The sequence below is a fragment of the Oryctolagus cuniculus genome, unplaced genomic scaffold (assembly GCF_964237555.1).
Source record: "Oryctolagus cuniculus unplaced genomic scaffold, mOryCun1.1 SCAFFOLD_35, whole genome shotgun sequence".
Taxonomy (NCBI): domain Eukaryota; kingdom Metazoa; phylum Chordata; class Mammalia; order Lagomorpha; family Leporidae; genus Oryctolagus; species Oryctolagus cuniculus.
Window position 1 is genome coordinate 1,697,121 of NW_027208301.1, and position 17,406 is coordinate 1,714,526.

Below are 17,406 nucleotides of genomic sequence, written 5' to 3' on the forward strand. Positions count from 1 at the left end.
TTTTTTTTTTTTTATTTACAGAGGATCAGTTTAGTATGCATTAAGTAAGGATTTCAACAGTTTGCACCCCCATAGAAACACAAAGTGAAATATATTGTTTGAGTACTCGTTATAGCATTAAATCTCAATGTACAGCACATTAAGGACAGAGATCCTACATGAGGAGTAAGTGCACAGTGACTCCTGTTGTTGACTTTACCAATTGACACTCCTGTCTGTGGCATCAGTAATCTCCCTATGCTCCAGTCATGAGTTTCCAAGGCTATGGAAGCCCTCTGAGTTCTCCAACTCTTATCTTGTTTAGACAAGGTCATAGTAAAAGTGGAGGTTCTCTCCTCCCTTCAGAGAAAGGTACCTCCTTCTTTGATGACCTGTTCTTTCCACTGGGATCTCACTCACAGAGATCTTTTGCCAGTGTCTTGGCTTTCCATGCCTGAAATACTCTCATGGGCTTTTCAGCCAGATCCGAATGCCTTTAGGGCTGATTCTGAGGCCAGAGTACTTTGCACATCTTAAATTCAATAAGAGAGACTGAGTTCGTTAGCATGTATTTTCATAGGTTGTCCATACATGACAATTCAAGACTATGTAAAAGTAACAATGGGTGTAAAGTTTCAGAAGGTGTGAGCAAGTCATGAAAAGTTTTAAAAGGTTTACAATTTTAAAATTGTTTACAGAGTTTTAAGTTGAGTGCTAATGTCAAAATTACACTGACCTAAAGTTGAAGTACAACAATGGGGATCCGGGAGCAGGGTGTTTGAAATGCAGATACTGGGCTGCATCTGGGAGATTGTGGAAGATTTGTCAGGCAGGAGGGGCGGGGACCCCCACCTGGCAGGTTATCAGGTAGAAGGGGGCAGGGCAGGATGCAAAGGCCAGGCTGCCAGTGAAACATTGTCAGGATGACTTAGATGCAGATGCATATGCTGGACATAGATGTTTTCTCTTTAGGTCTTTATGTCACACACACATAAGCTCATAATTGACTTTCTACCCAACAAGACCAGGAGGAAGCATCTGGCTCCTGGCTTAGGAATGGCACAGCGCACTGGCCACAACATGCTAGCCGGAGCGGCCACTTGGAGGGTGAACCAACAGAAAAGGGAAGACTTTTCCCTCAGTCTCTCTCTCTCACTAACTCTGCCTGTCAAAAAAAAAAAAATCCTATTGTTAACTTTTGCTCCTCACAACCAACTTCATAGGTGCATCTGTGGAAATTTACAGTAGGTTTTTAAGAGAGCAGGGAAACCCCAGGTCTCTGTTCTACCATTAGGCTGAGGCAGAGCTGAAGGACTCAGGTGCTGACCACCAGGAGGAATCAGAGAACTTAAGCCTTGACCTCGACCTAGCGACAAGCCATGACATCTGAAACCAGAGACCATCAACTCTTTCATGACTTCACCACACCAAAGTAATGGGGGAAAGTGGTGATGAAGGAAGGTGCCTGGGGTGCATGTCTCACAAGGAATTTCCCTGTGGACACGCAGTGAGCAAAGCAAGATTTATTTACATGAGAAACCTCTTGCCACAGCAGCCATTAGGGGGTCTCCAAGAGAGGGAGACCTGAAAAATGGAGTGGAGTCTTTTAACTGCAATTTGAATGAGCAGAATAATCACAGCTAACAATTAGAGGCTGGGGACAAAACCCATCAATAATCCTGTCTAGCTTGTTCTTGATAAAACAAAAATCCAGCCGAATAGTAGGATAGGCAAATTCTTTCTATTCTCCTGATAAAACTAGAAGATCAGAAGGGTGGATCATTGCTTCCTTGCTATTCTCATGATAAAGCTAGAAACTGGGGGAGTGGGATCACCACTTCTGTCTTGCTAATAGACAGGTTCTGGGGAGAAGCAAGCATCTTGCGCACTCTTACAAGGACTCCCCATTAGGTCATCTAGTCCTCACACCAGCACCCCCTGCCTTAGAACCTCTTTATAAACCCTGATCACCCTCCTCCAACAGCATGGTAGTCCTAATGAAGGCATCCTACCTTCCCCTAATCTTGTGAGTAATATTTGCAGAAGAGTTTCAGAAGCCTACTGAAAAAAAGGAGATGATTTGGAAGGGCAGGCATAGCCCCTGCTGACAGAGAACCCTCCCCCAACTGAGGTAGAAAGCACCTCCCACCTGACACTCTGGACTCCCCTGACTGTCTGGTGGGACCTTCCTCAGAACAAAGCCTGAAAATCTGCATAATTATCAATTGAATAGACTCATTGTTTTATTTCAAGCCTGGTGCTCCAATTACCCCTGTCCCTTTAAACACACTCTGTGCTGCGCCGTTTCCTAGAAAAAGGCTTCTTTGGATTGGGAGGACTTTCTTTCCCAAGACTGCAGCTGCCTTCTGGAAATACACCCTTTCCTCTGGCCAGCACTCAGCTATGGTGAATTGAAGCAGTGAACATCAAGAGCCAGATTATGTGTCTGGAAACAACATTGGTGAGCTAGCCCAGAAGTCTGCGATGTATTTTTGTTGTTGTTTTTTAAAGATTTTATTTATTTATTGGAAAGTCAGAGTTACACAGAGAGGAGAGGCAGAGAGAGAGAGGGAGAGGCCTTCCATCCGATGATTCACTCCTCAGTTGGCCATAATAGGTGGAGCTGCACCGATCTGAAGCCAGGAGCCAGGAGCTTCTTCCGGGTTCTCCCACACAGGTTAGGGGCCCAAGGACTTGGGCCATCTTCTACTGCTTTCCCAGGCCATTGCACCGAGCTGGATGGCAAACAGAGTTGCCAGGCCTAGAACCAGTCCCATATGGGATGCTGGCACTTCAGGCCAGGGTTTTAACCCACTGAGCCACAGCGCTGGCCCCTGTAATGTATTTTTCAAGTGGCTTAACCCTTTCACATTAGTAAGGATGGCAATGGTCACTTGTAACTCCACCCCAGAGCCACTTTTGAGCTAACATTTTGGCTGGGACTCTGGGGACATCCAGCAGCTTCTGAGAGCACTTTCTCTCCAGGACTTTCCTTTCTGTTCCCGCTGTGGCATTAGCTACCTTGCAGGGAGTCAATGGTTCCCCTTTGTGTCCCGAGTCAACAGCTCTGAGACTGGGTAAGTTGAACCAGGGGCATACCTGAAATTTCTATCTCTGTTCTTTGGGCTCATGTCATTTAGACCTGGTTTAGGTCATTTTTTTGTAGTACTGGTGTGTGGGAGACAGATTCTAAGATTTTTACTTCAGCCTCCCTGTGAGGAAATTTGGATATTTTTTTGAAGAGTACTCATTTGGTTGTTTGTATGAGGACTTCTTCCTCTTGGGTGAAATATGAGTGGTTCAATTTAATTTCCATCCAAAATCACCTTGAGTTGCATCGTGGCTGATTGGGCAGGATATAGTTAAGATCTTATGTCGAAGAAAAAAATGGTGTTCTATTGTAATATTGCATGGTCTGCATATGTGTTAAATTTAAGAGAAGGTGGTTGTTAAGTGGGATTTTTTAATGTTTATTTATTTGAAAAGCAGAGTTAGAGAGGCAGAGGTGGGGGGGGTCCTGTTAGGAAAAGAGGCACAGAATAGAGAGGAGGTAGTGCATGAATTTATAGCCAGACCAAATTTATTCAGGGAAAATAAGTCTGTAGAGATGGGTGACCAACAGCAATTGTCCACGTACCCATGATGGAACACCTGACAGAAGGCCCTGACCCCCAGGGAAGGCTGCGGATGGAGGTGAGGTAGGGGGCAGCAGGCAGAGGGGAGTTCCTGGAACTGGTCTTTCAGGTGGCTGTAAGGGGTGGAGTATGAAGACAACAGAGTGTGAGACCCAATTGAGGGTTTTTTTTTTTTTTTGAAGATTAATCAGAGAGAGAAGGAGAGGCAGAGAGGGAGAGAGAAGGCTTCTATCCTCTGGTTCACTCCCCAGATGGCCACAATGGCCAGAGAGAGGTACATCGATCTGAAGCCCGGAGCCAGGAGCTTCTTCTGGGTCTCTCCCATGGGTGCAGGGCCCCAAGGACTTGGGCTGTCTTCCACTGCTTTCCCAGGCATAGCAGAAAGCTGGATTAGAAATGGAGCAGCCAGGACTCAAACCAGCACCCATGAGAGATTCCTGCACTGCAGGCAGCAGCTTTACCTGCTATGCCACAGCACAGGCCCTCCAATTGTGTTTCTAGGGCAAAGAATACATTCCAATGTTTATCTCTTTTGTTCAATGCAGGAGAATGGCTGAGGCTTATGTCCTTGTTCCTTGTTCCATCAGGTCCTTCATCTGGTTTACTTCTCAGATGGCTGCAATGGCCAGAGCTGGGCTGATTCGAATCCAGGAGCCAGGAGCTTTCTCTGGGTTCCCCCCCAACACACACCCAATGCAAGGGCCCAAGGGCCTGAGCCATCCTCCACTGCTCCCCCAGGGCCACATCAGAGACCTGGATCACAATTGGAGCACCCAGGACCAGCCCCAATGGGCACCCACATGGGATGCTGGCACTCACTGCAGGTGGCTGCTTTACCCAATATGCCACAGCGTCAGTGGGTTTCTAACAGTAGAGGTTTTGTGAGAGTTCTGGTAAATGGGACGGAGTAAGCATTTAAATCCCTTAAACCTTCCAGCAACTGTGTCTGTGGCTGTTGATGCCCAAGGAGACAGGTTAGGAGTCCTTGTCAATTTAGAAAAAGCAGAAGCTTCAGCTCTGCCTCAGCCCAGTGGTAGAGCAGAGACCCTGGGGCTCCCTGGTCTCTTAAAAAATCTATCATAGGGGCCAGCACCGTGGCTCACTTGGTTAATCCTCCACCTGCAGCACTGGCATCCCATATGGGTGTGAGTTCTAGTCCCAGTTGCTCCTCTTCCAGTCCAACTCTGCTGTGGCCCAGGAAGGCAGTGGAGGATGGCCCAAGTGCGTGGGCCCTGCACCCACATGGGAGACAAGAAGCACCTGGTTCCTGGCTTCAGATTGGCACAGTGCCGTCTGTAGTGGCCATTTGCGGGGTGAACCAATGGAAGGAAGACCTTTCTCTCTCTCACCGACTAGCTGTCAAATAAACTAAAAAAATTTTTTTAAATCTATTGTAATTTTCCACAAATGCCTTTGATAAAATTGACTGAGGAACAAGAGTTAATAAAGCAATAAAACATGTTTTTCCAACAGAGTGCTTACTGAATCTGAAATGAGGATATAATTATCTTTATGTATGTTAGTGTCCAGTACCATCACTGGGACTGGAGTTGCTTTCCGAGTTAAATGCTCAAGTAAATTTTTCAGGTTTCCCCTGAGGAACAATAGGGTTAATTGAGGTTACTAACAGCAGGAAGCGATTATATTCAGTTGATTGGAGCTTTTAAAAAGGAGTTGTAACCATACTAAAGCCATCCTCCTTCCCTTTTCCTTTTCACATTTTATATAGCAAAAACCAATTACTGATATTGTATATTGCCTGAATTACTCTGGTGAGTAGTAGCATTTGTATAATGGTGGACTTTTGCCCCAGCTGACAAAGAAGCCTCCACCCAACTGATGCTGAGCCCCCTGGTTAAGAGGCCTCATCAGAAAAAAGCTTGGGCATTTACATATTGTCAATTAAGGTGACTCATTGTTTTATTTACCTCCCCCTGAAGCTACCCTTGTCCTTGTCCTTTTTTTTTTTAACAGGCAGAGTGGACAGTGACAGAGAGATAGAGAGAAAGGTCTTCCTTTTGCCATTGGTTCACCATCCAATGGCCGCCACAGCCAGCATACCGCGCTGATCTGATGGAAGGAGCCAAGTACTTATCCTGGTCTCCCATGGGGTGCAGGGCCCAAGCACTTGGGCCATCCTCCACTGCACTCCCGGGCCACAGCAGAGAGCTGGCCTGGAAGAGGGGCAACCGGGACAGAATCCAGCGCCCGGACCGGGACTAGAACCCAGTGTGCCGGTGCCGCAAGGCGGAGGATTAGCCTAGTGAGCCGCGGCTCTGGCCGCTACCCTTGTCCTTTAAGAAACCTTTTAGCAGTTATGGTCTGGGATAGCAGTAGAAGATGGCCCAAGTCCTTGGGCTCCTGCACACAAGTGGGAGACCCAGAATGATCTCAGACTCCTGGCCTCAGATTGACACAGCTCTGGCCATCACAGCCAATTGGGGAGTGAACCTTTGAATGAAATATCTCTCTCTCTCTCTACCTCTCTCTCTCTCTACCTCTCCTTCTCTCTCTGTGTAACTCTGACTTTCAAATAAATAAATAAATCTTTTAAATAATTAACCCTTTAACAGATATTACATTTTACATCAAGAGCTCTCTTTTGGGGCTGTACTGTGGCATACAGAGCTGGACCTCCACCTGTAGTGCCGACATCCCATGTGGGCACTGTTTCATGTCCCTGTTGATCCTCTCCTGATCTGGCTCTCTGCTTTGTGGCCTGGGAATGCGCTGAGAGATGCCCGGGGGGTGTGGGACCCAGTACCCATGTGGGAGATACGGGGAAGGCCCTGGCTTTGGATCAGCCCAGCCTCAGCCATTGTGGCCATTTTGGGGGTGGTCCAGCTGGTGGAGGACCTTTCTCTCTGGCTCTCCCACTCTCTGTTGCTCTCTCAAATGAATAAATAAAATCTTAAAAAAAGAGAGAAATTTCTTTCCCTAAGATGCCAGCTTCTAGAAATAAGCTCTTTCTTCTTACCAACATTCATCCCTGTTCAATTGGCTACCCACATGGTGAGCCATAGGGCCTGATTAAAAGATTTAAAAAGAGTTGCAGAGATTTCTATATTTTTCTGTGTCATAATGTATGCTATACATTATGTGTGTTTACTGTTGTATGTGTAAAAGTTGGTTGTGCTTATTTGTGTTATTTAAAATCACAACATAATTTTCACCTAAGCACAAACAATAGATGAAAAGATGATGCAGTGTTCATTGCTTCCTATGAAGTCCAATTTAAAGTTGTTCTGTGGCAAGATCATGACTTAAGAGAATAACCATACTTATCTAATATGGTAGTTTCTCAGGCAATGTAAGTATAATTGCTAAAAAATGAATTGGTGGTCTTTGCTGTGGCACCTTGTGCATCCTCAGGTCCCTGCAACCTAAGGGGATGTCTCTCTCTCCTCATCTGCCTGAGAAATGGACTCAAGTGTACACTGACTGGAGAGGAGGTAGAGAAGATAATGTAGCAGTGCTGGGTCAGAATCCACAGCAAGGTTCAAGCTGATGCTGCAAGCCTTGCTGGATTCATGGATATGTGTGAGATGGAGCAAACATCAGCATCAAGCCGACAGGTGAGTATTTGTGCCTGATCTTTGACACCACAGGGCCATCTTGCTGTTCACTACATCACAGCAGAAGCCACGTGGTGGCAGACATGAGCAGGAGGTGGTATACAAACTGAACACACACTGAAGAGAATGCCCAGTACGAGCTGTGCAAGGTGAGGAGGATGACTGGGTACAAAGGGAATCCCACCCCGATGGCTCATGATGCTTGTGCCATGCGCAACCCAGATCCTCTCCTCAAGGTGATCACAGGATGGATTACTGATTTGGGGCTCCTATGCAATTTGACATGAGGTAATAGACCTCAGGTTTTCCTGCCCAGGGCTAAGAGCATCTCTGACTTACAGTGGCTGCAGAGAGATAAAACAGTGTAGCAGCTAGAGAGACCAAGGACTACTCTGCAGTAGGATGAATTTTTTTGAATTGCTAAATGTAAAAGATAGATTTTTCTAAATACATGTACTCTTGGCTTCTTAAAATATGTAGAAAGCATTGGGACTTTTGGTAAATGTTTTCATAACTTGTTAACATATAACCGTTCAAAATTACCTGCTAAGTTTTCACTAAACAGTAAGTTACCAAGGATAAGAAATAATTTTTTTAAGATTTATTTACTTAAATATTTGCAAAGCAGAATAACAGAGAGAGGGAGCGGGGGAAGGAGAGAGAGAGAGAGAGAGAGAGAGAGAGAGAGAGAGAGAAATTCCTCCATCCACTGGTTCACTCCCCAGAGGGCTGCAATGGCTGGATCTTGCAGATATCAAGCCAGAAGCCAAGAGCCTCCTCCCACTCTCCCACATGGGTGCAGGGGCTAAAGGACTTTGGGCCACCTTCCACTGCTTTCCTAGGTCATTAGCAGGGAGCTGGATTGTAGTGGAGCAACCAGGACTTGAACCAGTGTCCTTATGGGATGCCAGCACTCCAGCACTGTGGGTGGAGGCTTAACCTACTATGCCACAGCACCAGCCCCAATAAGAAATAATTCTAAGTCAATATCCCAAAGTCTAGAATTTTTGAAAGATTTATTTATGTATTTGAAAGGCTGAGTTAGAGAGACAGAGACAGACATCTTCCATCTACTGGTTCATCCCCAGATGTCTGTAATAATCAAGCACTGGGCCAGACTGAAGGCAGGAGCCTGGAGCTCCATTCAGGTCTCCTACATCAGTAGCAGGGGCCTAAACACTTGTGCCATTTTCCTCTGCTTTTCCAGGCCATTAGCAGGGAGCTTGATCTGAGGTGGAGCAGCTGCGATATGAACCAGTGCCCATATGGGATGCCAGCATCACAGGTGGTGGTCTTACCCATACATCACAACACTGGCCCTGACATTAAAAATTTTCAGAGTGGGGGCAGCATCATAGGTTAAGTGCAGTCTATCATACCTGCATCCCATAAGAGTGCTTCTTTGAGTCCAAGCTGCTCCACTTCTAATCCAGCACCCTGCGAATGTGCCTGGGATAGCAGAAGGTGGCCCAAATGCTGTGACCCCTGCCACACATGTGGGAGAACCACATGGATTTTCCTGGCTCCCGGCTTCAATCTGTCCCAGCTCTGGCTGTTGTAGATGATTGGGGAGTGAACCAGATAGACAATCTCTTTCTCATTGGCTTTATTTTTCTGTAACTCTGTCTTTCAAATAAATAAAACTAGGATTTAGTCCCCTATGTTAAATCAGTAAAGTTTTTTTTAGAAAATATCAATATTAATGATAAATATTTGCTAGAGGTTTTTAATATTTGATTTTAAAGTCTGCTAACTTTCTAAAAAAGATTTATTTATCTGAAAGGCAGAAATACAAAGTGAGAGGAAAAGAAAGAGATCTTCCATCCAATGACTCACTACCCAAATGGCCTCAATGGGTGGGGGTTGGGTCAGGCAGGAGCCAGTAAGCAGGAGCTAGGAGCGCCTGCTGAGTCTCCCACACAGGTGCAGGGACTCAAGTACTTAGCCCACCTTCCTCTGCTTTTCCCAGGTGCATTAGCAGAGCTGGATCAGAAGTAGAGCAGCTGGGACTCAACTGAGCCAGAGTCCACATGAGATGCTGGCACTGAGGAGGAGGCTTAACCTTCTATACCACAGTGCCTAAAATTTTGAGAGAGAGAGAGAGAGGGAGAGGCAGAGTGAAAGGTCTTCCATCCATAGGTTCACTCCCCAAATGGCTGCAATGGCTGGAGCTGAGCCAATCCAAGAGGAGCCAGGAGCTTCTTGTGGGTCCCCCATTCTCAAGCACATCTTGCTCTGCTTTCCTAGGATTAGCCTACTACGCTCCAGTGCCTGGCCCCTCTAATAACATTTTCAACCATCTTCTCAACTGCAGCTTCTTACAATTTCCATTTGATTGACTCCTTTCCAACAACTAGCCATCTCTTACAAGCTATTTTCTCCTCCTTTATTGTTTAGTTATGGCCTGTCATGAGAAATGCTTGTCTTTACAGCTGACATTGTGGCACAGCGGGTTAAGATGCTGCCTGTGATGGCAGCAACCCATATGGGCACTGGTTTGATTCCTCGTGTCCCACTTCTGATTCATCTCCTAGCTAATGCACCTGGGAAAGCAGGAGAGGATGGCCCAAGTCCTTGGGATCCTGCACCCATGTGGAGACCTGGATGAGTCTCCTGGCAGTGGCTTCTGCCTGGCACAGTTCTGGTTGTAGTGGCCATTTGGCTAATGAACTAGCCAATGGAAGATCTCTCTCCCTGTAACTCTACCTTGGAAATAAATTAATCTTGAAAGAAATATTTATCTTAGGAGACTAGGGATAATAAGAGTACTTGATCTTTACACCTGATTTTTTAAAAAGCTTTATTTATTTATTTGAAAGTCAGAATTACACAGAGAGAGAAGAGGAAGAGAGAGAGAGAGACAGGTCTTCCATCTGCTGGTTCACTCCCCAGATGGCCGCAACAGCCAGAGCTGTGCTGATGTGAAGCCAGGAGCCAGGAGCTTCTTCCAGGTCTCCCAAGTGAGTGCAGGAACCCAAGGACTTGGGCCATCTTCTGATGCTTTCCCAGGCCATAGCAGAGAGCTGGATAGGAAGTGGAGCAGCCGGGACTCAAACCAGTGCCCTTATGAGACGCTGGCACTGCAGGCAGTGGCTTGACCCGCTACGCCACAGCACCAACCCCTACACCTAATATTTTTTAAGCTTTCTTTTTATTTGAAAGGCAGAGTTTACAGAGAGAGGGAGAGACAGAGATCTTTGGTCTACTGCTTCACACCCCAAATGGTCACAATGGCTGAACTTGAGCCACAACGGCCAGGAATCAGGAGCTTCTTCTGGTTCTCCCACCTCGCTGTCAGGGGCCCAAGGACTTTTTCATTTTTCATTGGTTTTCTAGGCACATTAGCAGGGAACTGTATCAGAAATGGAATACTCAGGACTAGAATCAGTGTGCATGTGGAATGCCTGTGTCACAGGTGGTGGCTTTTACACTCCACGCCACAACACTGGCCCCTACACCTGACTTTTCTAGATGTATTTAAATTGTTCTATGGATTTTTTTTCTGCTTTTGTTTCTAAGGTGTATTATTTTCTTTAATTTTGATGTATTTATTTATTTGAAATGCAGAGTTACAGAGAGGCAGAGAGAGAGAGAGAGAGGTCTTCCATCTGATAGTTCACTCCCCAGATGACGACAATGACCAAAGCTGCACTGAGCTGCAGCCAGGAGCTTCTTTTGGGTCTCCCACAGGGATGCAGGGGCCTAAGGACTTGGGCCATCTTCTGCTGCTTTCCCAGGCCATAGCAGAGAGCTGGATCAGAAGTGGAGCAGCCAGGACGTGAACTGATACCCATATGGGATCACAGCATTGCAGGCGGTGGCTTTACTAGCTAAGCCACAGTACTGGCAACAGGTGTAATCTTTTCTAAGTTTTTTCATTCTTTTATAATGTTGAATGCTCACAGCCTCCAGTGTCTAAGGTCGGGTAACTTTCCATTGGGTTTAACTTCTAAGTAATCTGGAGGAGCTTCCTATTAGAAGAAACACAGCACAAAAGAATTTCCTTTACCTTTTGGTTATTACAGAAGGGAAAGAAATTTTGTGTTTTGTCAAGATTATCTCATGTATTCTCTGACTTTGGGTTTAGAAAACTGAGTTTTCAGAGTTGAGATTTTTAATATATTTTAAATGTCTATGTCTATTAATTAAATATTCAATATACTTAATATATTTATACATAATTTGACTTAATATTATGTAAGTGATTATTATAATGATCAGGGATCCTATGTGGTATCCCATCCACTGGTTCACTCCCCAAATGACCGCAATGGCCAGATCTGAGCTGATCAGGAGCCAGGGGCCTCTTCTGGGTCTCCCACATGGGTTCAGGGGCCCAAGGACTTGGGCCATCTTCTACTGTTTTCCCAGGCCACAGAAGAGAGCTGGGTCAGAAAAGGAGCATCTCATATGGGATGCTGGTGCCACAGGCCGTGTCTTACCCTGCTGTGCCACAGCACCAGCCCAGAATAGCAGACTTTGACCCAGCTAACAAAGGAGCTTCAGCCCCATCAAAACATCTTCACCTGGTTGATGCCTTGGATATCCCCAGATGAGCACTTATTAGTGCAAAGCCTGAACAGCTGCCAAATTGTCAACTAAATAGAATCCCTTTGATTTCTAACCTCCATCTGAAGCTACCCATTTTTTTAAAAAAGATTTATTTATTTTATTTGAAAGGAAGAGGTACAGAGAGAGAGAGGAAGAGAAGGAGAGAGATTTTCCATCAGCTAGTTCATTCCCCACATGGCTGCAATCACCTGAGCTGGGCCAGACCAAATCCAGGAGTCAGAAGCATCTCCCAGGTCTCCCAAGGGGGTGCCAGGGGCCCAAGCATGTGGGTGACCTTCCACTGATTTCCCAGCTGCATTCACAGTGAGTTGGATCAGAAGCAGAGCAGCTGGTGCCCATATGTGACAGTGGTACTGCTGCCTGTGCCTTTACCCCATATACCACAGTGTCTGCCCCTCGACCCATGTTCTTAGAAACAGCTCTTGCTGGCTTGTTGGGTGGAAAGAGCATGTTTTAGATGAAGAGATCTTTCTCCCCAAGATGCCGGCTTCTTGAAATAAATGCTTTCCTCTCTGGTGAATCCAGTTGTCGAGAAGCAAGGGCCTCATTATTGTTTGGTAGCACTTATTTTCTGCTGACTTTACATAAAAATATAAACACCCACAGAATGCTTACCCAAGTGAATGAATGGGCATTTGTCAGTTCAGGTGTCTTCCTGATTTCTTCCCCCGCTGTCCTCAGAAGTGACCAAGTCTAATTCTTTGTGGTTCTTTGTGTAGTTTATGATCTGCTTCTTCCAAAGAAGAATTTTGGTTGTGTTTGTCTCTTGGCTTTTCAACTTTTCAGAATGCTGATACTGACTATTGATATTTTACACTAAAAAGATGTTTTCCTTTTTTGCCTTGAGTGTTTTTTCCCCAGATTTTTCTTCTTTTTTTTTTTTATTTTTGACAGGCACAGTGGATAGTGAGAGAGAGAGAGACAGAGAGAAAAGTCTTCTTTTGCCATTGGTTCACCCTCCAATGGCCGCCGCAGCTGGCACACTGCAGCCGGCGCACTGCAGCCGGTGCACTGCGCTGATCTGAAGGCAGGAGCAGGTGCTTCTCCTGGTCTCCCATGCAGGTGCAGGGCCGAAGGACTTGGGCTATCCTCCACTGCACTCCCGGGCCACAGCAGAGAGCTGGCCTGGAAGAGGGGCAACTGGAACAGAATCTGGTGCCCCGACTGGGACTAGAACCTGGTGTGCTGGCACCACAAGGTGGAGGATTAGCCTATTGAGCCACGGCACCAGCCTCCCCAGATGTTTCTATTCTAGGTTGTCAGTTCAGGCAGTTCATGTCAGTGATTCCAGGAGTTATGGAACGTTGCTTTCTTCTAGATTATTATTCGATGTCTGTGACTGTTACTTTTTTTAATTCCCCACCAGTGCTAATGCATGGCAAATATTTTAAATAACAGAAAAATATTGTTAGGCTGCAGGTTGTGGATAAATTCAAATTTAATATGAAGTATTCATAGAGTGGAGGGATTAACTAAATTTTCATTGATGTGTATTTTGTGATTTGTCAACACTGGGATGACCTTATTTCCTTATTCCATCTAGTAGTAACTGGCATCTCTGATTATTCATTACTAAATACCAGTTTCCAGTGACTTGGTATTTCCACTTATATTTATTTGTACTGATTACCACTGATGTATCTCTAATGCCCGTTCAGTTGTATGGATTTTACTTTGCACAGATTGATGCTAAGGAAACAGTGTACTATCCTTTTGGAAAACTGCCTTCAGTTTCATTGTGTAACACTTAAAATTTTTCTGACCTAAATCCTAATCAGAACTGAAGCTATTTTTGTGTTTATCTTACTCTTAATGTACTTATATATTTTCACTTGAAAAAAAATGGAATAATTTAACACATTAGTGGTGATAAATATGTGTGTAGAAGTGAAATAAATCTCACCACCATACACATTCTATCATGTAGTTGTTTTTGATGATGGTGGAGTCACCATGTTGTAATGCAGATCTTTCACATTTCATATGCAAGTGAAATTTATTCTTTCTTAAATATTTATTTATTTGAATGGGAGAGTGACAGAGAAAGAGATCTTCCATCCTCTGGTTCACTCTGCAAATGGCTGCAATGGGCTGGATTGGGCTGGGCTGGGCCTAAGCCAGGACCCTAACTCTTCATCTGGAGGATACCTGAGCTCCATTTGGGTTTCCCACATGGGTGGCAGGAGCCAGGTACTAGGACAATCATCACTGCTTTCCTAGACATTAGAAGGGAGCTCAATTGAAAACAGAGCAGCTGATATTTGATACTCTGCTGGATGCCAGCATCATAAGTAGGAAGTTAATCTTGATACAGTGCTATAATGCTGGCATCCAATTTTTTCTTTAATTAACCCAGAATCAGATCATCTTTTTATGTCTTTATATATATAAACATATATATATATGTTTTCTTACAGATCACACATAGGTTGGTCTTGGTTTTATTTTGGCTGTTTCAATCTCTTTTAATTGGTATATTTAGATAATCCACATTGAACATGATAATGTATATAGTAGAATTCATTAAAATAGGATATTTTAAGCCGGTGCTGTGGCTCACTAGGCTAATCCTCCACCTTGTGGCACCAGCATACCGGGTTCTAGTCCTGGTCGGGGTGCCGGATTCTGTCCCGGTCATCCCTCTTCCAGGCCAGCTCTCTGCTGTGGCCAGGGAGTGCAGTGGAGGATAGATGGCCCAAGTGCTTGGTCCCTGCATCCCATGGGAGACCAGGATAAATACATGGCTCCTGCCATCAGATCAGCACAGTGCGCTGGCCAAAGCAGCCATTGGAGGGTGAACCAACGGCAAAAAGGAAGACCTTTCTCTCTGTCTCTCTCTCACTGTCCACTCTGCCTGTCAAAAAAAAAAAAAAAAAGAATATTTTAATTGTTCTCTTTTGCTGTCATTTTTCTTAAATGTCTTATTTATTTTCATTTAATTGAAAGGCAGAGACAGAAAGACCTTCTCATCTGCTGGCTCACTGCCCAGGGGCCTGCAACAGCTGTGTCTAGGACAGGCTAAATCCAGCATCCAAAAACTGCATTTGCAGCTACCATGTTTATGGGGGGGGGGACTCAAGTACTTGAATCATCATCTCAGGATGAACATTAGCAGGAAGATGGATCAGGTAGGATAAGCAGGCTCCAGCAAGGCACTCCAGTATGCAATGATGTTATCACAAGTGGCATTTCTTACCCTCAAACCTCCCTGCAATGTCCACAGTAAGCAAATTTATTTTAATGGAGCACATTTGCAGTTGCTTGTGTTGTAAAGTTTAGAAATAGGGAAAAGAGCAGAAGGCAGCCAATTTCTTTTTTTACATTTTTAAGCTTTTATTTAGTGAAAGAAATGCATAGGAGAGTGAGAACCCTATCTACAGGAGAGAAGCAAATCTGAATTCATGCTGAGTACTAGGAACCAGCCACATGGAGGAACATCTAGGCCAGGAAGCATGGGGTGGGTGGCCCAAAGGCCACGAGCCCTGGAGGTGCAGGGCCACAGCAAGCCCCATACTGGCAAAAGGCCAAGCAAAGGGGAGAGAAGGACACCATGTCCCAGACTTTTAATCCATTTCCAAAGGGGAGAGGTTAATTAACCTGATTGGCCGGTGGGTACACAGGTGTGGCCAGGTAGGGGTATGAGGTCACACAAGGGCATGGTGAAAGTGTGGTCCTTTAGCTCACACACCTAATCAATTTTATTCTATATGCCTGCCTACAACATTCTCCCCTCAGAGACCCCATTCTCTTAATCCTAAGGGACGTTGAGGGGCGTAGAGTCAACATCTCTTCTGTAGCTGCATCCTGCTTATAAGGGGCATAGTATATTTCTTTAATTTATCCTTTTATTTCTTTTAGGCAGAGACACAGATACAGTGCTTTCATGTGCTGATTCCTCCAAGGCTCACAACTGAGTCTGGGCTAAATCAAAACCAGGAGCTGTGGGGCAGGGATTGTGCTGCATCAGTTTAAGCTGCTGATTGGGAGGCTCACATCAAATACCAGGGTGTGTGTCTTGTCTACTATGATTTCTTTAAAAAAATTTATTGTTTTCCAATTAATGTGAAATGTAGTTTGTCATATTTGATATCTACAGCTATGGTTAAGTGCATTGACAAATATCAAATGATTTGTAGATGTCACAAACTCTGGTTTATTTATTTATGTTTGAGTAGGGTTATTTAATTTACCACATTTATTTTAAAAGTTGTATTTTGAGACCCATTTCAGAAACCACAGTTGATTTGGAACAAACACTGTTTTGGAAGACTTTTCCTTGTCCATGGTTAGACTTTTTCCCTAATAATCTCTATGGATTGTGTATCCAAATGTGGGCATTATACAAGTTTTTCACACTTAGTATCAGCTACTTATATGCTACAAAATTTAGTGTGAATCTATTTTCCATTACTTAACATGTGAACAATTCATGCTTTTACTGCTTGCTGGTTTGTAAAATACAAATAAATCACAGTACAGTGCTCAAATAGATGTATAAGATTAAAACAGTTTTGCAGCCTGTGTTGAGGCATAACAGGTGAAGCCACTGCCTGTGACCCTGGCATCCTATATGGCACCAGTTAATGTCCTGGCTGCCCAAAGTTTGATCCAGCCCCCTGCTAATATTCTGAGAAAAAACAGGAAGATGGTCCAAGATTCTGGGCTCTTGCACTCAAAATGGAGAAGAATTGTGCAGGTATAAAATTCAACTATTTCATTTGTAATTGTCAGTAAGCATTTTGGGGTGGCCTCTGCTAGGCCATCCATATGCTGCTGGCATCTGGAATCACAAATCACCTGTTTTAGTTGTCTACTGCTTTAATTGAGGCTGCTGCCTTCAGGATTGCTTAACTCACACCAATATAATTTTTTAAAATTTATTTATTTATTTGTTCATTTGAAAGGCAGATTCATGGAGAGACAGATCTTTCTATCTAATACCTTCTGCTGGTTCACTCTTCAAATGGCTTCAGTGGCTAGGACTGGACCAGGCCAAAGCCAGAAAACAGGAACTCGATCCAGGTTTCCCAGGTGGATAGAGATGGTCCAAGTAGTTGGACTGTCTTCAGGTATTTTCCCAGGTGCATTAGTAGGGAACTGAATTGGAAGTGGAGCAACTCTGGCTTTAACCAGTGGTGGTAGAGACCCATTGTTCCATATCACATACCGATAATTTTTTACTGATTTGTTTATTTGAAAGGCAGAGAAAAAGGTCCTCCATCCGCTGGATCACTCTGCAAAAGCCCACAATAGCGAGTGTTATATCTATGAAAGCCAGGAGGTAGGAACTCTATGTGGGTTTCCCATTCAGATGGCAGGAAACCAAGTTTTTGAGCCATGATCTGTTGCCTCAAGAGAACACTTTTGAGCTGGTGCTGTGCTGTAATAGGAAAGTCATGACCTGCAGTGCCAGCATCCCATGGGCACTGGTTGCAGTCCTGGCTGCCCACTTCCAATCCAGCTCTCTGCTATGGCCTGAGAAAGCAGTAGAAGAGAGCTCAAGTCCTTGGGCCCCTGCACCTTCATGGGAGACCTGGAAGAAGCTCCTGGCTCCTGATTTTGGATCTGTTTAGCTCTGGCCATTATGGCCATTTGGGGAGTGAACCAGCAGGTGGAAGGCCTCTTGCTCTCTGCCTCTGCCTCTC

At 44.8% G+C, this 17,406-nt stretch overlaps 1 long non-coding RNA gene across 7 annotated transcripts in view; it reads left to right on the top strand.

Annotated features, from left to right (window-relative positions):
* LOC127485689 (uncharacterized) overlaps positions 1-17,406 on the top strand; it is an 89,217-nt gene that overhangs the window by 56,225 nt on the left and 15,586 nt on the right. For 5 of the 7 annotated variants that reach the window (XR_011385993.1, XR_011385994.1, XR_011385995.1 and 2 more), the window contains 2 exons: positions 6,987-7,189; positions 15,620-15,767. This is a non-coding gene — a long non-coding RNA (uncharacterized lncRNA). The other 2 variants (XR_011385998.1, XR_011385997.1) reach the window with 2 other exon arrangements.